This window comes from Hippoglossus stenolepis, chromosome 5 (assembly GCF_022539355.2).
Source record: "Hippoglossus stenolepis isolate QCI-W04-F060 chromosome 5, HSTE1.2, whole genome shotgun sequence".
Classification (NCBI taxonomy): Eukaryota; Metazoa; Chordata; class Actinopteri; order Pleuronectiformes; family Pleuronectidae; genus Hippoglossus; species Hippoglossus stenolepis.
In genome coordinates this window covers 9,361,984-9,385,582 of record NC_061487.1, presented here as the reverse complement: position 1 = coordinate 9,385,582, position 23,599 = coordinate 9,361,984, and the positions used below count along the sequence as shown (strand labels likewise).

The 23,599-nt window shown below is 40.3% G+C and overlaps 1 protein-coding gene across 2 annotated transcripts in view; it reads right to left on the bottom strand.

The window, feature by feature from the left end:
• Window positions 1–16,062, bottom strand: part of shisal1b (shisa like 1b) — a 38,784-nt gene extending 22,722 nt beyond the window's left edge. The window contains exon 1 of one of the 2 annotated variants that reach the window (XM_035156510.2): window positions 15,793–16,062. The gene's annotated coding sequence lies outside the window, so the exon portion shown is untranslated. The remainder of the gene's footprint in view (window positions 1–15,792) is intronic. The other variant, XM_035156511.2, reaches the window with a different exon arrangement.
• Between the last annotated feature and the right edge of the window lie 7,537 nt (window positions 16,063–23,599).

Here is a 23,599-nt window from a genome sequence, read left to right as displayed (position 1 = left end):
CTGTCAGATGACAGCATGAGCAGAATGACAAGGGATTCCCATACTCTCAAATCTCCCCACGAGCCTACTCCTCTTCCTCTGCAGCTGTTGTTTTCTTGCAGGGGTTTTATGTACATTATTTCTTCATCGCGCAGCATTTCTACGCGAAGTAGCATCACTGTCACATTAGTCCCGGTGCTGTGCTGTGCAGGCTATAAAAGGGCAAGGTTCACTTCAACACTGTGTCTGACTTGTTTGCGGGGAAGAAGTAAGTGTGAAGGGTTTGTGTAATGAGGCTGACGGTTGCCAAGCAGAACATGTACTGTAAATACTCAGACGTGCACACACAGAGTACAGCACACAGTGTGTGCTCTGAAAATAGAACATACTGCCCAGCTGCATGCATGCAACACAGATGGATGGTCTACTTCCTTTCTGTTTACATCTTAGATCAAACTAAAATATACATAAAGACCATGACAGCTCGGCGCTCCCACTCTCTCGGTGTGAATGTAAAGGTTATGAGGGGAAATATCTAAAATATTGACACACTCCCGGGGTGAGAGAACACAGAGACTGTTTAACAGGTTACTCAGTGTTGTTGCCCAGGAGAGGAAGGAAACATGAAGTGACCAATTACTGAAGCAACCGCTGTGAATCGAACAGCACACTTTTATCCACGACACAGCTGGAGACACAAATGTGTCGGAGCTTTGATGATGGAAAGAGCAGTGAAAGATTTAGGAGATCACACACAGTGAGGGGCTGGGACATCCTCGTCAAAGTCCTGCTTTTTGTTCAGTTATTAACTTAAAAGTCAATGACATGTTATTGGGCTTTCCAAAAAAAATCATTATTCATTTATTTTGGCCTGATATAGCTTTTATCTGAGAGGCTTTCAGGTCTGCACAAACTCGACATTTCAACTCTCTTCAGCTTAACTTTGTTTTTAGACAAACTATTTTGGGGCCTTTGGTCTGAGTTTTATCTTTTATTTCTCCTATGATGGTGAAATAGATTATTCGTGTGATTGGTGAAGATCTGACCGGCCAACAAAATGTCTCTTTCTGACTGCCTTCATGATAAGAGTCTCCTCTAGTGGCATTATGATAACCTCAATCAACTTGTATATAATGATATGTCAATGTTGCGATTGTTAATTAGCCTGATATTGATGTATTGATTTTGATTTAGCAAATGCTTACCATCAGGGTATTAATATTATTCCGTTGAATAATCAATCTTACCAATTTGTTGGTTCATTTAAATGATTCAACTTCCTCCAAAAGATCAAATTGACAATTAAAAAAAAAGATATAATATGTAACAATTCTTAATTAAATTGAATTAACTGAATGAAAAACAACTTCTGTTTTATAGTTTGTTGACTTGTGCACTTACATTATCCAAAATGTTTGCAACAATGTTCAACCGAATGTTCAAAGAAAACTCCCAATTTTGTTCAACATTTTATTTAATTTGTGTCATATCTAAATGTAAGGAAGGAAAACACTAAATGCTATCCAATTAGCCACATAGCGTTTTTTTCCTTCCACTGTTTGTATTGGTCAGTCGTAATAGCTCACGATGACTCATTGCCATTTGCTGTGTGTTCTTTGACCGAAGCTCTGCCAATGACACGATGCCCTTTTCTAAAACTTTAGCATTGACTGGAGCCAACACAGCCTGGAGTCTAAACAACTGACTCAGCAAAAAGGTGGTGATATAAAATAAAAACTTTTGTTATCATGAAGTATGTCAGAAAATATTTTTTTACGCATTTGTTTAAACTATTGCACCATTAATCACAGCAGTCTTAAAGCCATCACAAAGTTCAACATTACTATCTTTATATTTTTCAAACGATAACAATATGAGCTGTAACTCAGCCAAAGTCCCCATGTAACGTACAGTTAGCCCTTAATGGTTGTGTTTTCTTTATGCCTCAGACCCCCCTTGGGGATTCAGATCTTGATGGATGTTTATGCACCCTCTGTGCCTCGTTATTAGGTTTGGCTTTTCCTCACAGCACACAACCACACTCTCACTGCCACGCTCAATGGCTCTTAATCCATGTTAATGTGCAATATCAATCACACTAAAACACATAAGTCCGTGAGCATGCGGAGTGAAGCAAAGTTTAGAGATGAGACTCCCATGATTGCACACCACCAAAATGACTGCATCTCGTATCTGGGCCTGCTGATGGGATTGCATCCAAATACTGATCAGTATTCTGCTGCAATGAGCCCTGAGTCTAACTGATGCTTCCTTTGACTGTCATCATAATAAATTGGGCTTCATTCACTTTTGATGACATTAGAGCTTCACTCAAAAGCCCTACTGTGCTCCATTAGCACATGCGCGCATGTTGGAGGGTTCAGAGCTGTGATATAATGATCCTCATTGGCTCGGAGGACTGAAATGTGTGCCACACAATAGTCACTGAGTTCAGAGTGGCAGCCCGAGGCAATAAGAGATGGCTGAGGTTGGTCACATTGTGTTTTACGGCATGTGTCACAGGTAGAGCTGTGGATGTCACATGACAAAGATTACATTAAAGTCCAATGTAATTTCAGCCAGCAACAGCATTAGAGGTACAAATCTCAACTCGGTTGTCACTGACTATGATTTTCACTTTTTTCCCCTTTAAACGATTACATCATTGTTCAAATGAGTTTCAATCCGTACAACAGAAAGTGAGAACATCACCGTTCATTTGGCACAATGTCTAACTTGATTCAAACCCAGTTAGGTGGTAAATTCAGTCTGATGTTAGTCCGAGCCGGACTATATTCAGTCTATGACAGTGGTGACCATAGACTGAATATCACCATGGACGACATGACGGCTCTTCATAACTCCAAATCATCTCGATCTCGTTCTTATCCAGGATATTTGGGGTTTATTTCTGGATAGTGGGAGGAAGTGGAGACACATCATCCATCTTTAGAGTCCAGGGTTGTGACTCAATTAAGTCCTTTCACTTTGAAAGTTGGCTTCCAGAGATTTGTTCATACATATACTGATAACTTGTGAATCATGTCATTTGTCCTTTAAGAAAATAAATCACTAAGTTAATGTTTTTTGACTTCATGATGGCGCCCCCTGGTGTTGCGTTAACTTATTTTACCAATCGACTGTTTGGTCACTGTATACGTAGATAGATAACTTCCCATATTTGCCATATTTGCATAAATCAGTATTTTTTTCATCATAGTCAGATGCAATGATCGGCCCTGCCAAGCAAAACAAAAGCCACGGACTCTGAACAACAACAACAGCGCTCATTAGTCTCCTTCTTATCTCACTGATAAACACGGGCACACATATTGTCCTGCACATTAATCCGTTGAACGAGCCACAAAACAAACACAGACCCATTTTCTCCCCCGATATGATTCAAATTCTTAAACTCTAAACGATCCGACTAAACAATCAGCAAATCAAGATATTTGACATTGTATTGGCAGTGAGCGTGCTAATCTGCTTTCTGTTTGCCTCTAGATTTATTTCTTTTGGTTTGACCACAGCTTACACTTGTGAAAAAGATTTATTCTATGTACACTGTTATTATGGGCCCTCAGTGCCAGCTATAACCCCAGGGCTCTCTCTTTAATGCAGGGCTGCATGATGCTGATTTAAATTGGATTTGCTGTGTTTAGTACTGACAGGCTGGAAGAAGGAAATGTAATCCCATGATCATTACACATATTTATTTGTTGCCCTGAAAGGTTTTATAAAAACAGTTGTTTACCAGAGTCTGGTCTATCAAGACAAATGGGCAAGTTGCAGGTATTTTAAATATCTTTGAGTAAATCTTAAATGATCAATTATCTTATTGGTAAAAATCAGAACGTTGTAAAAAAAAAAAAAATCAAATAGATGATTCAATCGCACAACCGCCAATGAAATCAAAACTAAATATCTGTTTTTGATGTTTTATTTCTTTCTACATGACTGCCTGTTCATTTGTGCATTTGTTCATTTGTCGAACGTACATTTGACTGAGCGGGGGTTTCCTCCTTCATTTATATAATCAGTCCCCTGAATACATTCTCCAGATCAAATAACCTGAAGAGAGCCCAGAGGCAGGAGCAGCAACATGTTTTGGTCTAGTGGCTTGATATCGCCTGACATTTTTTACACCACAGCAGAGATGGGGACGGATGTAACGTGTAGTAATTAGCACTCACGGTGTGTTGAGGTGTATGCAGCGAGCACGGTTCTAAATAAAGACAAGGGAGAATTACACAGCGGGGTTGCCATAGAGCTTGTTGTCGAGAGTTTGGCAAATATGGCAGCATGACGAGCTGAGCTATTGTGCGGCGCAGACGCCTCGCTGTATGGGTGGTCTGTTTCTGCTTTGGACCTGTAGTGGTTTGTTAACTTAACACGAGCGGAAGATGAGAGAGGGGCTGTAATCAAGCTGGATGGGAAGCAGGCTCCTTGTGCTTCTACCTGCTGAGAGCTGTCAGGTTGATGGAAACCATTGTGCCTCTTCCTTCGCTTTGTCTCGCTCCGGTAATTCATCATCAATTTTGTTATCCCAAAAAGCAGGCTGTAAAATTATAGAGGTGTGTGTCAGAGGAACCCCCCATGGATTCAACCAGACTATCAATTTATGCTAATGCACTGTCGATGTAGCTCTGGTACTACAGCACAGTGCCACCAGGGTTTCTGCAGGATACATCAAGTTCAATTTAAGACATTTTTAATTCCACAGGAGAAAATGTATTATCTGTTTTATGATCATAACTTCCCCAGTATGTGAGACATCAGTGAAACCCATCAGGGAAGATTCACTTAGGTTTATTTAATAAGTGCATTAGTTCATTGGTTATTTCACAACAATGTATAACAATGATTTCTAATATCATTAAACACAACTTGTACTTGCAAGCAGAAAAATGGATGGATGGGTTTACTAATTAAAAAATGACTAACAAACTCATGGCCAACATTTGGATTTAACACAGCGTCAGAGGTCTGCAATCATTTTGAATAGTCCTTTCAGTTTTTGATTTAAATGATCTACTCACAAAGAAAATATAATTATCTTAATACTTCTACCTAATGTATGGACAGGCTTAAATATATTTCACATCTATGTTTTTAAACCATTTGTAGGTTATTTTTAGGGAACTTTTGTCCATTATCACACTGAGGATATACTGTAATATACTGTAAAGGTTATTATAATGCACTAACACACCCCAGATGTTTGTATCATGCATCGTAGCTGGTAGAAGGTCTATTCTTGACCTAATGGACATTTAATGGTGCAATTCTTTCATTAGTAATTACTTCTTGGCAATAAATATATGCATGCAGTGAGTGAGAGACAGCTAATGAGACAGCTACTGGAGTCTAATAAGTCAAATTCATTATACAGTCAAGACCTCCAAGTCAGCTGGGAGATGAGATTTCTAACATAATGCAGATCTACGGAGCAAAGATCGTGTGATGCAGTATAAATGAATCCAGCTCACGAATGATACATGATCCTGTTCCAACATACTAGAGGATATGAATGTATTGATAAAACATTTGTTAAATAGTAATAAAAGCAGCTGTTTCTGCTTATTTTCTCTATTGTGACCGGCAATTAAAGTATCAGTTGATTAAATAAATTGTTGACCATTTGACTATTTTGACCATCTATTAATCAAGTTCAAGTTTTCAAGCTGATTTAGGCAAATGTAAAGATTTGCTGCCCTTTTCTGTATTTCTGTATTATTTTAAATTATAATTTGATTTACCAATTTGATAAAACAGTATCACCACAAGGTCCATTTAGTAACTATGGAGCTTTTGATTGTATCAGGTTTGATTGTATTTTTCATTTAGTTTGTCCAGTTGTCACTGGATTGTACATCACTGGTTCCCAACCTGAGTGCCGGACCACACATAGCTGACAAGATGAATTCCAAGGTGTACGAAAAATCTGCCAAAGACTATTATTGTTTCTGACATTTTGTGTTGTGTAGTTTTGCTTCTGCAGCCACATAAAAAAAAATAGTTTGTCAAATAAATAAATAAAAGTCAAATAAACAGTTCATAGCTGCTTCAAATTAGGGTGTCAAATGAAAAAAAGGAATCTGGGAACCATATAGGTTTAGATGTGCTAATTTGCATTTTTCTAAGAACCTCTTCTTCATTTTTAAATGAAGGTTGCGACTGAAATTTAAGTTTGAAAAATCTCAGTACAAGTTTCCTTAGTAATCTGTTCTGGATGTGTAATATCTTTATCTTTACATTAGACTGCTGATCAGAGAAAACAAGAAAATTGAAGATGATACTTTAGGATTTGGGAAATTGCAATGGACGATTGTTACAATTGTATGTCATTTTATAAATTAAATAATTGATTGATGGACCAACATATAGTTGACAGATTAATAACCAATATAAAGTAAGAATGAGTGGCTGCCCTGCTTGTCTTTGGAGCTTGCTGTCCCTGAGCAGCGTCTCTACCACTCAGTGGATCAGTGGGTTGGGTGTTTTTTTGATGAATTTGACTGCTTAATGTCAAAGAGATACAGGAGCTGTCAAAGCTAAGTCACTTTCAAGGCCACAGAAATCCTTCCAGGAATTGTTCCACAGCAGCTCCCAAAGCACTAAAAGCCTGAGCTGCCTGCAGGCTGCACAGGTCCTCATCTGTCAACACATCTGCACTTTGGTATAGCGGGACAGGGACTCATGCAGAATAGCTGGACTTCTTTAGCTCCAGGGTCTAGGAGGCGAATCCCGTGGACTGCACGGTGTCTGTGATGCAGACAGACATGACAGTGTCTCCCAGACACAAGTAGGAAGTGTTTGTTTGGATATGCTTTAACACCCCTCTCTGGGCTTAGTTGGTTTCTCTTGGAAATGTTGGCTGTCATCATCGGCCTGACCCTGGATTTAAATAGCTTCTAACAGAAGACAAATAGCCTGGTGGGAATTTCAAATATAAAGAAAGAGAAAATCACGACATCGGACAGCGATGCATGACAAAACTGCATCTCACAGCACATCGCACATCACAGCAGGTTAGTAATCTTTGTTGTCTCCCCCATGGCCTGTATTCATATTCTAGGTTTGCACAGAAACCGAGGCAACACTTGGTGCAGTGTTGCCTCGGTGCAAAAATATAATGTTGCAAAAATATAATGTTGTGTGTTCTCCACCAGTGATCTCATGATATGTAATGCTTACAAAACAACAACAAACAAGACAGAAATAAAACATCTGAACAATCTGAAGTGCAGCATGTATGTTAAAGTTTGTTGTATAAACTGCACTGCAAAGAAACATGTAACAAGAACTCAAACTGCTTGTGACCCCAAAACAGGTTTTTATAATGAGGGACAAAAGGAATGATGGACTTTATATTGTTTGTCTGTACACTCTATTCTTTCATACTGTCAAGAGATTGCTAAAGAAATAATGACAAATTTCGATTAGTTGAGCTCTTCTGTTAGATCATAATCTTTATGCACAGGATAATTTATCTTTTAAATAAACTTTTGCCAGCTATAAAAGGAAGCAAAGGAAACTGCTGCAGAAAACCCCTTAAACAAAGGATGACGGATCTGAAATCAAAATTAAAACAAAAGAAGAATATAAACTTTACCTTAACTTTATCTTATGATAATTCATATGATTATCGATACTGCTTATCCCACTGAGGGTTGCGAGCAGGGCTGGAGCCAATCCCAGTCAATATTGATGAGAGGCAGAGTGCATCCTGGACAGTTTGCCAGCATATCAGAGGGCAAACAACCATTCACACCTACAGGGAATAATTAAGTTTCCAGTTAACCTAAGCTGCATGTCTTACGCAGAGAAAATCTTACCCGGAGATATCGGGAGAAAATGCTGCCCACTTATGATCAATATTCAGTCAAACGTACAGTATGCATCCTGAGGATATAACTCATTACATACTGGATCATACTGAATGACCCTGATCCTGATAAGTAGCTGTCCATGTCTGCCTAAAAATATCAATAGAAGCTCATCATTCACAGTGACTTTTAATCAGTGTGTGAGATGCGTTAACCTTCAGATAACCTCCCTGAACGCTCCTGTCCTGAGAGGTTTGACACTCCAGACGAAACCCCAAGCAGCTTAGTCCGGAAATAGCCATGGCCGATACACCGTGGAGACCTGCAGAGCTCTCACACACCTAAAAGGTCTCAGGAGGTTTCAAGAGGTCTCAGAGGGTCAGGGAGAGCAGAGGTCACTGCTTCACACCGCACTGCCAAGAATACCTCAGATGGGGGGCGGAAAATAATCTCACACTGCACCACGTCCAAAAGCTAATGGTGTTATGGCAGCCGATTTATATGGCCTGTTAGAAAAGCCCTTAAAAAAATGCAAGGAACTGTTTGTGCATGCGTTACAGCGATCATTACGAGACGCGTTGGTTGACTGGCTGTCATAGTGGGATTGCACCTCTTTAATGAGGCTGTTCTGGTTTTGACCCACGGAGAGTGAACTCACCATGGTTTTGCGCTTTTTTTGGCAGATTCACTGTGAATAATAACTTCCTATTATGTACTCAAATTCTCCCTGAATGCCAGTAAGTTCAACCCTGAGCTCTAATATTCTAACTTTGTGCTAAATGCTCTGAAGTCTCCACTAAAAAAAGGTCCCATTGAGCTGATATCCTTGGACTGTGGAATTTTTTTTATTATCAAAATTAACAATGGCAGAGTTACCTGCTGTTATTCACTGATAATATGTGGAGGTGATTAATGTGTCTATTTAAATGGTTAGTTATTATTGGAGAGAGGGATTACAGTAAGCCATTACATTACATGGTGAATAAAAAATTATAGTCATTTAGGCCGTAATGACTCATGGATTATAGTGAGGCTTTATATAGCACATTATCTCTCAGCACAGTGAGCACATATATGTTTCTACAATATAGACTAATGTTCATACATACATACAGAGCATGAGTTCACAACCCCTATAATGTGAATTTCTGAATGTGTGAAGCCTCTGGCTCAGTGGTGGCTGACTTAAGGAGACAAGAACTCGATCTCCTATTGACGCAGACAACTTTCACCTGCATTCATGCTTCTCCTGCCTCCATGAACAAGTCCATTTATTGTAATTAGGTAAGAACGAAAAGAAGATAATAAGGCTGCCACTAACAATTGTCCTCCTTATCGGTCTTTTTGTTTTTGTTTCGATGCTTCTTGGTCAAAAAATAATCAGAAACCTGACAAATATCCATCCCAATTTCCTCCAGTCCAAGGTGATGTGCTCTTAAGTTATTTTATCGATCAACAGTCCAGTGCACAATTAAATTCTATCTACTCACATAAGAAACTGAGAAAGTCCAGAAAAGTTCAAAAGCTGAAACCACAGGATTTTGATTTATCTGCTGAATTTCTAATCGATAAATAGATTGACTAGAACAGCACTCAGTAGAGTAATCCAACTGAATAACAAACAAACGCAGAGGAAAACATCTCCTCTAACTCCACAGTCCACTTACTTATTTTTTTTTTTGTACCTGTATCTCACAGTCTCGTATGAAATTCTATGCTTAAAAATTTGAGTGGGATTTTATATTTCATTGATATTCATAAAATGAAAACTATGAAGTATGGCTGAAAACTCAGAAAGCTTGTAAGAGGACCTTTGAGAGTAGGTTCTTTTTTTATTTACTGTTTCTGAACATGAAGAATCAACTCCACTGTTCAGACAGATTTTTTCATTGATTATCCATCCAGGACAAAACTACCCAACACACAACTTAAACACAGACCGAACAGAGATGTTCCTTATAACCTAAATAAATGAATTTAAAGAATAAAGTGAGCATCTTAAATGCTCGTCCAGATGTTGCATTCTCAGCTGCTCCTTCGGTCCTTTAACTTGCCAATTCTCATTGACATTGCCAATGCATTTAAGCAGATACCTCAACATGCTGCTTTTATCTGGTGATAAAAGCTTTTTGTCTACATAGCAAGGCTTAGCTAAAGTGACAGAGGCTCTGCTAAGTCTCAGGCTCAGAGATGAACACCCAGTGCTTTAACCCTTCGTCCACTCCCCCTGCATCTCAGGTCAGGGAGGTCAGACAAATGTGTGACCTAGTACGTTTGTTGTTAAAATTGTTGTTAGTCTAGTCTGTGACTACAGACTGTATTTAAAGATGGAGCCAAAATAACCCACATACGAATGTTGCCATCTTGCACCAAAGACGTAGCAGCGATCAGGGATGAAGCTGCGGTATCAAGATCCCACAGATACATATGCTCGACCAATTGTGAGTCAGTCTTGGCTGTCAATCATGACATTTCACCCAGTTTTTTAATGAATCAAATAACAAATTGAAACTAATCTTACTGGAAACATTAACACTTGAACATACTTCAGTGTGATGAGAACTTCCTAAAAGTACAAACCCATTTTTGAGAGAAATTGACTACTTTGTTTAAACTGTGTTCCATCCACGAACATGGAGGAGGTGGGGTTTATGAACTATAATGCAGCCAGCCAACAGGGGGCGATTAAGACTCTTTGACTTCACTTTTGGGGAGCAGTCCTGTTGCCCATCTTTATAAACAGTCTGTCTGCAAAAGTCTCAGTCTTTGGATAGGTGTACGGCTTGTTCTTTCTCATTCTGCCTCTTTCCGTCTTTTTTTTTTTTAACTCTGAAGCAATTTTAAAGTATACATTATACAGTCATTTTTACAACTTTGTCATGGTAGGTCAGCAGAGAACTTAAAGTACTGTGTGCTTTTTTGAAACTCTGTTGAGGCATCAGGAATCCAACGTGGTACCTTCAATAAGCAGGATTTGTTTCTTATACCACAGATGAAATCAAGAGCTGTGTGTCTTTGATTATACCCTGTTCCAGTTCTGTTGCTCTTTTACAAGACGAATCAGCACCAGCTGCTCTATAAAGACACGGACCCTGTCTTATCCTTTAGTTACCTCAAGCTGAAAGCTGCCATGTCCAGTGGGCAGTGATCTTAACCTGTTAGACCCCCATTGAAATGTGCATCAGAGATTATAAAGTCATATCGTGGAGCCAAATTTCATTCAACCCTAAACCGTATGAAAAGATGGACGACATGAATGCTCCCCAAAAGTAAAGCCAAATCGTCTTGATCGCCACCTGGTGGATGGCTGCAGTATAGGTCATAAATCCTGCCTCCTCCACAGATGGGACATGGACTAAACTGAAAAGTCAAAGAAGTCTTCAAAGAATTGTTATATAAAGTCTATGGTTCAAACTGTCAGAACTATATTTCAAATTCTAGTGTTTATCTAGATGTTTCCATAAAAAACATTAATAATAGTAGTTTTATGTCCCTTTGAGAAAATATTGTATATATTTCTACTTTTAAACCAATTATTGTGTTGATCAGTCAACACCGATCTACGAGACGATACAGGGCAATTAGTCCACTGAAGGTTAAACACAAGTCAAAGAAGAGCAATGTGACTCAGCTGCTGAGGTCAAAGGTCAGATTGCTGGCACACCAAATAATGAGAAATGACACAGAGTGAGGTCACACATTCAGATGTGAATGTCAATATTAAAGTGATTCTCTGAGCATTTTGTCCCTTGAGAAATGACTCTAGGCCTTCTCCCCCAGTTAAGGTTTTTAAGAAGTGTTCAAGAAATTCAATACATTGGAAGGAGGAGTGTATAGATGGAGCTCATTATTTCTGTGTGGGAATACAAAAAATACATAGATACTAATTTGCATGAGAGTGCCACTCCAGTAAATATTTCCCCCAAAGAACACATTTTTCCCTATGTGAACATCGTTCATGCATGATTTAGCTTTTTCAGCTAAAGCCTCGCAAGAGCATGAATCAATGTAGTTTTTCTTCCCTTAGTGTTGACCAGAGATTCACACGCATACACAGAGCAAACAATACATTAATATTCAAAACAGCCACTGGGTGAACCTGTGCCTGAATTTAAACAGCGTGTTCCTCTCATTTCAGGAGCTGTGCTAAAGGAGGAAATGTTTCCCCGACACTTATAAACACCCCACAAAACCACAGCAGCGATGCTCAAAGCCACGAAAGTACACGTGTTGAGGAGGAGGAGGGTGAAAATAAATGCACCTCGAAGCATTGACATTTAGATATCATGAAAACAGTCAATGGGCGGTTTTATCAGCTTCAAGCGGGCGGAGAGTGAAAAGTGCAGCCATGTTTTTGTTTTGACTTGTGAGGCAGTTGAGAGCAGAAGTGTTACTGTTATGCCCAAAGGGATCAGGATGCATAGAGTTACCGCGACAAAGTGTGCCACTCCTATTTAGCATTGACGGGGTAATGGGACAAAGTGCTGGTTCTCTGCCTCTAACGGCTACAGCACTGATGTACAATGGAGGGAGAGAAGCGGTTACAGTTGATGAGGGGATAAGTGAGTTTAGAAAGAAAAATATGAGCCTTTGTTGTGGATGTGCAAACTGACGTATAGTATCTCTGTGCTGCACTTTAGGCTTTTTTGTGGGTTTTTGAATTGCAACCAATCTCTGTGTTCAGATGCAATGAGAGAATAATAATCCAAAGAGCACGCAGCCGCTCAACCAGGGCCTTTCACACCCGCTGTCTATTCTGTATTCATTTTATTTATTACATATTTTGTTCTATGAATGTTTTCTAAAGCTGTCTGAGGTAAGTTTGAGGTAACATTCACACTCGCAATAGAGGTTACTGTTCAATTACTGACTTTCATAGATAGTCCCATTATTTTCTGCGTGTTAATTTTGTATTTTCTTATTTGTAAAAGTTGAATAATATTTAGGTAGAAACTTTAAAATAAGCCCATTAGGTTTTCTGCCTCCCCCTGCACTGTATATTATTAGGTCATTTGCCTTTTTTTGTGTGTTTTGTTTATTAATCTGTGCTAAAAAAAATTCTCATAAAGTCCGACCAATTATTTAAATCAAGCAACATACATATTTTAGAATCTGGTCGGACTGTTGATGACTTTTCTTCAAGTCCTCTTCTTTTTCTAGCTGTAAAGAAGTTGTTTTGCAAAACTCCAGGTGCCCCCAGATATCAAGTTTTTCTTAATTTCTGATCCCTGGTTTGTCAGGAGAAAAAAAATGATAATAATCATATGCTCCCACTAACATCTTGTATTATATCACAAGATCCGTCAAATGAATCACAATATGACTTTTCTTCAGTTGACTCTACAGCAGAGGTGACTCACTAAACCACGGTTGTTCTCATTCTTTTATTCTCCTCTGACCTGTGTGCTTTTCTTGTGTTTGCAATGTTCACTTAGTGTTTGAATGTCTTGTTTGCACTTTTGATTCTTCTATGCAAATTCTGAATATGTTGTTGATTTAAGTGGGTGAGAGTCAAATGAAAACGTTTACATAAGAGTTATTACTGAGTTAAAAGTAATAGTAGATTATGTTAATTATGATAAAGACCCTTACATTTTTTGTTTCCTTTTTGTATTATATGTCTCATACAGATTTAGTAGAACGGCACCCAATTAACTTTCTTTTTTTGGTTTATTTATTTATATATTGAAGGAATTTATAAATATAAAGGCTGACAAAATGTTCAACTTCCTGTCGAAAACTCTGTTGTGTTGGTGTGATAAACCAGAGACACACTTCAGTCTCACCATGACCAAAGATAGTCTCTGAAAACACTTTCTGTTTGGTCTCACTCCTAAATAACCTCCTCTCTCGGCACCCTGACACATCTAGATATGTGGCTGGATTAGGTTTGCTGTGATGGTAGTTGAACAGAAAATGCTACTCAGTGTAGCGGTTACTATTTATTTTGATTTCGTTGGCGTTGTGCGGAGCGTGATAAGAGCCAACATCCGTGAGATGCTGATAACCACTGTTGTATTAATTTCAGCTCTGCTCCTCTGACTGATTCAGGCACCGAAACTCGTCCCCTGCCAAAGGATCGTCTGCATCGTGTGCCGCCAGCTACTCTGCAGTTTCGGCACCAGTTTGATCATCTGTTCTGAATGTGAAATGCTGCTCGCTCTAAATTTTCACCTTGAGGGCCTCTGCCAAGCCACCGGTCACGACGCCTCTCGCCGCTCCGCCTCCCCTGGTGTCAGTGTGTGCCATAGACTTGCTGTGTGTGTCATTCTGCTATTGTGCATGCATGTGTGCATTTTTGCATATACCTGGGGGGGTGAGTGTGCACACTGTATGTGTGTGTTAAGTATGCAGCAAGCAGACATTAACAACCTCTCAATGTCAATGACTCCTCCTAGTCAGAAAAGTCAGTGAGGCATTGATAGACTCAACATTATTGTCCCTCTGAGGCACTGTGTGTGTGTGTGTGTGTGTGTGTGTGTGTGTGTGTGTGTGTGTGTGTGTGTGTGTGTGTGTGTGTGTGTGTGTGTGTGTGTGTGTGTGTGTGTGCCTGACACAAGGTGACACAGGAAACAGCCCTCTGCTGATGACTGATGGCCACAACCCAACTCTCCTGACCTTTATGTTTGTTCACTCCGATGGAGGTGACTGTCATTATGTGACAAAAACACATGTCAAGTCCAGACTCAACACAAAGGGAGGATGCTTGCTGCACAACTCTGCCTGTGAACTGGTTCTTTTTAAAAGCAAAACCTTCACTTTTGGAGTTCCTGTGTAAACACAACCCACTTCGCCGTCACTGAAATGAATGGACGTTAAGGCTCAGGCTCACGACACATCACTCAACACCCTGTTCAGATTAATTGCCCCTCCATGCCTCCACCTGTGTTTACATTGCGGCCAGAGGCCACTGTTGCCGGGAGCCAGAGGCCGACCTCAGCGTCTCTAGGCACGTATATCTTATCCGTGATGAAAAATGACTGCGAGGAGGCTTTGTGTCACACAATGAGCAGAATGGGTCTTTACTGCTTTCAAAGCGGATTTTTCAGTCACATTCTGTAAATAAATAAAACCTGAACAAAGGCAGAGTCCTCCGGGAGCGTGTTTATCACATAAATTACACAAGTGCTCATCCAGGATTCACAGTATTTGAAAAGCGGGCCATGAGGTTTTTATTAATTTTTCCTGATGTTTTTGTCTGGCTGGCTTTGAGTGTGAATAATTTCTTCTTCTTGTTGTAATTAAATATGAGGGCTCACCTCAGAGACTCCCTACCTCCACTACGCCAGAGAGACTCTGGAGGGTACTGTCCATGTGCGCGCATGAACACACATGCAGCCAGCAAACACACTTTCCCTGCACACACACCTCCACACACACATTTGAACAATGTTCACTGTCGTGCAAAAATCATAAAAAGATCACAACTGCTGCCCCAGGGCCCGTTTTCACACAGAGCCGACGGTGAGAGGAGGATTGCTCACAGAGGAGCAGGCTTTTGTGTGAATGAACAAAGGGAATCTCCTTTCTCCTCTTCTCCTCTCTCCCTAAATCCCATCATGTGCCACCATGCGTCTCCCACACGCCTGTTTCCAAGTTACCGGCAGCGCCGGCTGCCAATCCTGCTTAATTGCCTCCTGTGTAAAGTGACGGCTGAGGAGCGGCGATGAGAGCGAGCTGTCCTTTTCCTGCGGCTCCCTCTCTGCTACCTCTCCAAGGAAGAGACTCCACCTGAGAACCATACTGTACCTTGGAGAAATCACACAGTACTGTTGAGTAAAACTTCACCGACCAACGTACTGCGTGACTGCTCCACGAGGACATTCCATTTAAGCCCTAATATACACTTAGGGATGTAAAGCACATGCATATGAAAGGCTTTGAATGGGAAATGTATTGTCAGACATAACAAAGTAAAGATCAGAGGGTGAACCAATAACAACAGTGTTTGTTTTAGAGATAAGTGCTTTTCCTCACAAACCTTGCTCGAGCCTGGAGAAGAAGAAAAAAATCTTCTCGCTCACTCCTGATCGGATAAATTCACCACCCTGTTGCTCCTTGTTCTCTCCTCCTTTGCTGCGTCTTCCTCACAAATAGATCCTCCTCATCCTCGGGACCGGGGGCTGGAATGAGCGGCTCATGAGGGAAGCCAGGCGGAAGAGAGGGAAAGAAACACACTCTTCTTGCACCAGAGTCCTCCTTGGCAGTGTATCCCCATCCGTCTAAGCACGGCAACTGAGAGGGAGAGAGAGAGAGAGAGAGAGAGAGAGAGAGAGAGAGGGAGAGAGAGAGAGAGAGATGAAACGATACTGAGTAAGTGGGTGAGTGAGAGAGGGAGGGAGAGCCAGCTTGTGTGTGTGTGTGCTCTGGAGGGTGATCCTCTCTACTGTATGAGCTCCTGTTTATCTCTCTGTCTGTCTGCTCTGCATGCATTCCTTCCCGACAGAAGCCACGGGGTCAGCTGCTTTTACAGTAACAACACTCGCTTTCCTCACTTCCTGTTATCTCCACTCAACTTCCATTATAAGTGAAATCACCCGGCATTGCATGCTTTGTATCATCCTTCTCTTTCTCTCTTGCACACAGACACACACATTATCTCACTATTCCTGTCCAGAGGTTATTCCACAAGGAGTGGGCTGCAATTTCATTTCAGATATAAACTGTACAGAATTATGAGCAAAAACACGAGCAGTCCTCCCTCTATTCAGTAGAGACAGATAGACTGTGCATGCATTAACAACACAACTGTACAAATTAACTATTTAAAAATGACTTAATCATGGTGCATATATGCAGCATGTCATACTCGTGAAAGTGGTTTCGCATGATGTGGTGTTTTACTGTTGTGTTTCACTGCAGAGACAAAGCTAACTCTATGTGCATGAGTTGATGTTTACCTTTGTCATACACACTCAGTGAGCACATAGATAATAATAACTGTTATGCACCTGCTAATTCATGCAATTAGCCAATCACGTGGCAGCAGTGCAACACATCAGATCTCGCAGATACCGGTCAGGAGCGCCACTTAATGTTCTGGTGAAACATCGGAATGGGGGAAAATATGATGTCAGTGACATGATTGTTGAACTGCGGATGCTTTAAGAACAAAGGGTCTTATTAGTATGGTGTTTCTAATAAAAAGTGTATGATGGTAAAATAAATAACTCAGGGTTTAGTCAGATAAAACACACAACCATGTCACTTAATGGGCATTTTTCACTCTGTTATGTTGTAACCAAAAGATTGAATCCATTAGTGAAGAAAATAATAAAGTCAGATTAACTGATAATAGGAATAACAAGGCCCACTTAAATTCAATCAAGCCCCACCAAATTCCACAAACTCATAGATTTTACGTACGCCTGATGTTTTTCATCATGATCTCTGCATTATTTCTTGAGAAATTCACCAAACCGTCAAACAAAAGTCTACGTTTCAATGTTAGAGAAAGTGAAATCAATTTCCTGGATCTGCCCCTTTAATCGAAGAAAGTTTCAATAAGATTGGTTTCGTAGTTTTTGTGTAATCCTGTTAAAGGTTCAGTGTGTAAGAATTAGGTGAAAGGGATCTATTAGCGGAAATTGAATATAAAATAATCCTAGTGATGTTTTCACTCGTGTGTTTCATCTAATGTTCTCAAATTCTTGTTTTCTTTACCCTAGAATGGGTATATTGAAATACTTTATATTTACATCGGGAGCAGGTCCTCTCTACAGAGGTGACCATGTTTTTTACAGTAGCCCAAACTTGACAAACTGAAGACTACCACAGGTTCTCTTTCATGTTTGGAAGGGGAGGGTGAGCTGAGGGGTATTCAGCTGCAACATGCAACTTCACCACTAGAGGTCACTAGATTCTTCACACTGAACCTTTAACAGACAGACAAACAGCAATGAAAACATTACCTCCTTGGTGGAGATAAAAACATGTTTAAAATATGTTTTTTAAGTAGCGACTTGGTCTTGAAAGTGTCAGCACAGCCTGAGTGCTGTAGGGAATAAACTGTGATATTTTTTTCTTTGCTCGGCTGGTTCCTGATGTGACTTGGCAGCTAGAAAGTGTCCCCCCTGAGTACGGTAAGTATCGGGTGAAGCAGTGGAAGCAGTGGTTCAATCAGGTTACACGTATCATTGAAAGGTGAATCAGGGGCCAACCTGACAGCTTCCTCAATTATGCTGATAAAGTGTCAAAATGTCATGAATCCCGCATAGTGACAGCAGCAGATAGGCAGAGTGACAGCACCAGACGAGGTGATGGAGAATGTCAGAAGAAAATGAGGGTTTGACCATATGGCAGTGTCATCTTGACGCTGCACGTTCGCCCCCTGACCAAGCGGACAAGAGGTGATCCCACGGAGCGCTGCGGGTGCCGCGCCGTCTTGCTTGGCGGGTGATGCTCCACGACACATGGTCACATGCGGCAGGAGGTGGGAGCTCTGATAAAGGCCATTTTCAGTCAGAGGAAGGTGGGCTGACCCGGAGGCCTCGGGCACGTTGTGTGAGGACCGGGCCGCATGATGTTCAGCCGGGGGGGAAAGGATGCACATGAGCAATATAATGTGTCCTTGGAGTGTGTATTTGTGTCTTTGCATGTGGACGTTGTGAGCGCTGGGGGGAATTATTGTAACTAGTCATTGCTTGTCATCTCCGATTTCCACACATTCATCCACACGCCATCGTCAGTGCCGTTCTCACTTTGTGACCAACATAACACAGACACAAACGCACACTGAGTGCCTGAAACAGTTTTTAAAATCATCTGGCATTTGCTTTTCATGCAAACCAAAAACTCGTAAATTAAAAAATAAACATGAAACCATCACAAAACCATTAAATATGATTTTATTTGTCACAGAGAAGAGCTATGATGAAACTCTTGCTGGAATTGCTGATTTGCAGCAATGGAGTGCTCACCCACAGTGCCAGATAGTAAATATTACACATTTCCCTTATAATTCTTATGAAATATTGAGTGCCTTGAAATGTCCTCAGAAATTAGGTCATGAAAAATGAATGCAAAGCAGGGAAGCAGCATGGATTGTTTGCTGGCGGCACTTAGTCACAAGATAGTGTCTCTGGTTACTGTAAATCAGACAGTCAGTGTGCTGTCGTCTTTCCTACTGTAAGTAGATCAGTGCTTTTCTTCTTCTTTTAATTTGTAGCAGCCGGACAAAGGTGGGAGTTTCCCCTCCAGGTGTGAAGCCGCTCTATGGACTGAAGAGTAGAACATGTCGGTGACGATGCTGAGGTACAGGAGCTGTGTTCATGACAACCTCCACGCTTGAACTGTCTTCCACACAGCTGGGCTCTTTAATAATACAGCTGGTTGTGAGCAGGGAGACATTCATCACCTCCATCGCACCTGTAGACCCGCACCTTCTTACAGACAAAAGTTAAATGAGCTACCTCAGTTCCCTTCTCTGTTTCTGTTCACCGCCCCCTCCCTCCCTCCTCAGAGAGATTCAGACGATAGCAGTTTTTTTTCCTGTCGACTTCTCCTTTTTGCCAAGCTCCGGGAGATTGCTTTGAATCCTTTTTTGGTAGGCTCCATAAATGTAGAGGATCAGCTTACACAGTCCACCATTAAACCTGCAGGGCATTTGATACAGATGTGACTTTCAATCTTTAAAAAAAAAAAAGAGAGATTTTGGCTTAGCTTTGTATTATAAAGTCCAAGTGCAAGGAAATGACTTTTTGAAAAGGCTTGTCCATCGTTTTATATTTTTTCTCTCTCTCTCTCTCTCTCTCCTGGGATCTTTTTCCCTTATGAATCCTCTAACAGCCCCTAGAGCTTGCTGGTTACTTTCTGTTGGAGTTAATTTGTGGTGGTGGTTTTAAAATGAATTTTAGGGTCTTATGCAAGATATGGCCCATGCTATGAATTAGTATCCTGCAGCTGATGCTGTGTAGTCCCACGGCGATAAAGTGAGTGAATGTTGTTGTCAAGCTATTCTCAGGGGCCCTGCTTAAGCGCACTGCGTGGAGGTCAGAGGAGGCATTGGGGAAGTGTGCAAATCCCTGCAAGTAATTGCATGTCCTCGATGGATGCTGCTAATAGAAATGTGTATCCTGCTGCTTTCTAATGACTCTACTTTTCATCAGATGTCACTTTTGGACATGTAGGTGCAGGTTTGCTTTTGTTTGTTTTTTGCCTGAATTTAAAAAAGGTCAAATTGGGGAAAAATTGATTTTAAATGAAACAAGCCGGGACTCACAGTTTATTGTTCTTGAAGCGTAAGCGTCAAAAAATGTCCTCCACAAAGGATGCCACACCTCCACCTTCCCTTTTGATCATATCATGCTGCTGCCGACAGTCTTTCACAAAAACATATCCGACACAGCATCAGCTCTCGGTTAACCAATCCCCCCATGGTTGACTGTCCTCCTTCAGGGGATTGTGTCCTCTTAATTGCCACGAAGGTAGTGTTGCTTGTTAAAAAGCTGTAAACCCCATCTTGAAAGCAATGGGGTGTCACTTAACATCAGAAATTACAAGCTTCAATCATAAACTGCTCAGCCATCTGAAAATTATTAGGAGAATCATTTTTTTTTCCTCCGGTGAAAAACAAACAAACCCAGTGAACATGCTTTTTTTTAATAGGCCTCTCTGAATTCTTGCTGCTCTGAGTTGAGCAGCTGGATTGCAAACCAAAACCAACGGCTGGAGGGAATTACAAAGTGAGATTACATGCGTATTTACCCACGGACAAATTAGCTTTCATTGTTGCAGAATATAACTTTAAATTGCATTTGTAGATGAAATCATTGTTCAGTGGGCAGATTTTATGAGATTCTCTAGGACTAAGGAGTGAAAACCTCCAAGTAAACTCCTGGAGCAGTGCTTCGTTTTTTCGCCCTAGCGCAACAGGAGAAGTGGAAAGTGTTGCTGACAGGTTTTGAGTCACACACCGCCACTGTATTTTGTTTTCTGTGAATCAGCTGTAAGTCTTAATCATTGTCATGGGTCCTGGCATCACACTGAAATAGCTCTCTCAGAATCACTCTTTCCAAACTCTGAACTTTAGTAGCATGTCCATGTGTTGCCAAGACTCGGGTCAGCTGTGGTGTTACCTTTGTATTCTGCCATCATCTTCTCATTCCTAACATATGTTGTGTGAAATCACAAAAGTACGCAGCACACCGCTGTTCTTCTTCCAGCTGAGATCTGTGCCTAAAGGTTTATTCCAACTGCACGTCATTTTAGAGAAAACTAAAACCGGGGGATACTGTTTGGGATGGGGGCTTGTATGTGATTAACCAATGAATCTATCAAAAGAACCCAAATTATATTAATGTGTTTATAATCAACAAATTATTTGAGGATTATTTAAGGGAAAGTGGCAAACATGCTCTGGTACCAACTTTTCAAATGCAAATATTTACTGTTTCATATTATTACCTCCACCAAGGACGTTATGTTTTCACCCCTGTCCGTTTGTTTGTTGGTTGGTTTGTATGTTTGTTTGTTTGAAAGCAAGATTACACAAAAAGATCCTCACAGATTTCTGAGAAACTTAGTGAAGGGTTGTGGTGTGGGGAGAAAAAGAACTCGTTTCATTTTGTTGAGGATCCAGATCAAAAGGGCAATCCAGGATTTTTTTTATTCACTTTCTTTAACATTGCAAGATAGAGTTTTTCAACCTTTTCACTGATTTCCAAGGGAATAATTCATGGCTCTTGATGAGACCTTTAGGGAATAGATAGCAATACGTGTGTAAACTGGTGCAGCTACATTGATTTTAAAGGGACTATTGGGCCTGCGCTTTACTATTGCAAATTGAATGCCTTCTTGTATTGGCCTCTGACTCCAAATCATCAAACTAATTAATAGTTTAATCACTAATGAAAATAATAATTGGTTGCTGTCCCAATACTTATTTTAATGAAAATATTTGCTGCTTAAAAGAGTTACGGTATTTAAATATGGTATTTGAAATTAAATATTTTCTATAAATGTATTTTAATTTAATATTGATCACTCATTATTGATTCTTTTCTAAGCCAATCATCAGACATTTAGAGAAATTACTCTGCAGTGGATACTTTCTCTTTTTCTTTTCTTTCATACATAACAAGTTAACAGTTTGTCGGTTAACAATGTGACTAATAATTAAGTCAGTTTCATATAAGACTTAATAGGGGAAATGGGATTGAAACATTAAATATTGACATTTTACAGATGAGATGATTCACAAAAGAAATCACCACATAATTATTGATGAAAATGATTGTTTCCTAACTGGTGAGGTTTAACAACAAGATGTATATTTCAATTTTTACAGTTAATAAAGGATTAACTAAAACCCAAGCAAACTTAAACAACCTACAACAGAGTGCATGTTTAATTCATCACCTTCTATCTTATCCATTATGTGCCTGTTATTAAAGCAGTTACTTTTTTTTTTAAATATAGATCATTTACTCTTCAAATGCTTTTTGTAGAACATAATTCAAAAGATGAAGAGGTTAAAATGTCAGGAGACAAAGGGCAGCACCATTAAATATTCAGCAGCTGTCAATAGCATATCACCTCTTTTCATCCCTGCCTGTGTGTAAACAACAAAGCCTCAGAGCTCTGTCACCCGTCATGATACTTCACTCAGAAGCCTCGGTGGGGAGAGCGGCCGCCAATCAAACTGATGGAGACTGATGAAAACTCGAGGTCCACGTACATTTTGGATGAGCTTTTTGGGGGAGAAGCCTTCAAAATAAATTTGTGTGACTGTCTGTTATATTCCTATCGTGAAAACCCACATTTGGCTAAACATAAAAAGAGAAATAACAAAAAAAGCTTCTCTCATCACAGTCATGGTCACAGTCACGGCCCAAGATCTTGTTATTGCTGTCATCCGGCAGCGGAGTTAGTTTTGTGTTTGTGTATAAAGATGATGCATTACGATCTACAACAATCCAGCCGGAGATGAGCTCGTTTTTTATTGTGCAAAGCGTAATAGCTTTTCACCTCAAGAGCGACCATGTCTGTTAAAGTGATTGATGCCTTCACTGTTGATTTGGTCCTGGATAATTAGTGAGAAAACACTGCGAGAGGTTCTCAGCACTTAGATCAATTCCACTCTCTGCCTGACCCACTGGCGGCAAAGGATCTATTTTTTTTTGGTCTTCTTTCTTTTCAGCATCGGTGATAATATATAACAGTACTTTAGGACAGCGGCTGTAAAGATGGCAGTGGATGTAGAACGACTTATGAGCAGCGGGGATGTAAATTCGCAGCTTTTAAGGGTCCTGTGACAGGTTTCAACTAAGCCAATGACACACTCGTGCAATAACAAAGAATGAGAGCCTGCAAGATGAGAGACAAATGGGAAGAATTAAAGCATTTAGCATGAAAATGTGGTTTTCAAGCTCAGAGACTTTATTATTAACTGATGGCATCTTATGCTGACCTCACCTCAACTTCCTGAAGAAGAATAGAACATGAATTGTCACTGATAAATGAGAGAAGTTAGATTTTATGTTTTTTAATCTTTTTTTTATTTTCAAGAGTCCTGTATCTGTTCAAGAATAAGGAAATAAACGGAACTCATTCAGTTGCCATCTTTTACACCGAGCAGGACTTCAAGAACTTTCCACATCCCCTCTAATAAGCCTTTTACAGCTCAGGCTCCTGAGCCATGCCAACACTACTGATAGCTTGAGTAATGTGGAGCCACAAATTAAAACCAGAGAGAGAAGCGCAGCAGACTCCATCCAAGACAATAAGTTGAAATACAACATTACGCTGCAAATCTTTCAGGCAAGAAGCTTTTGTTACGTCTGCCTTAG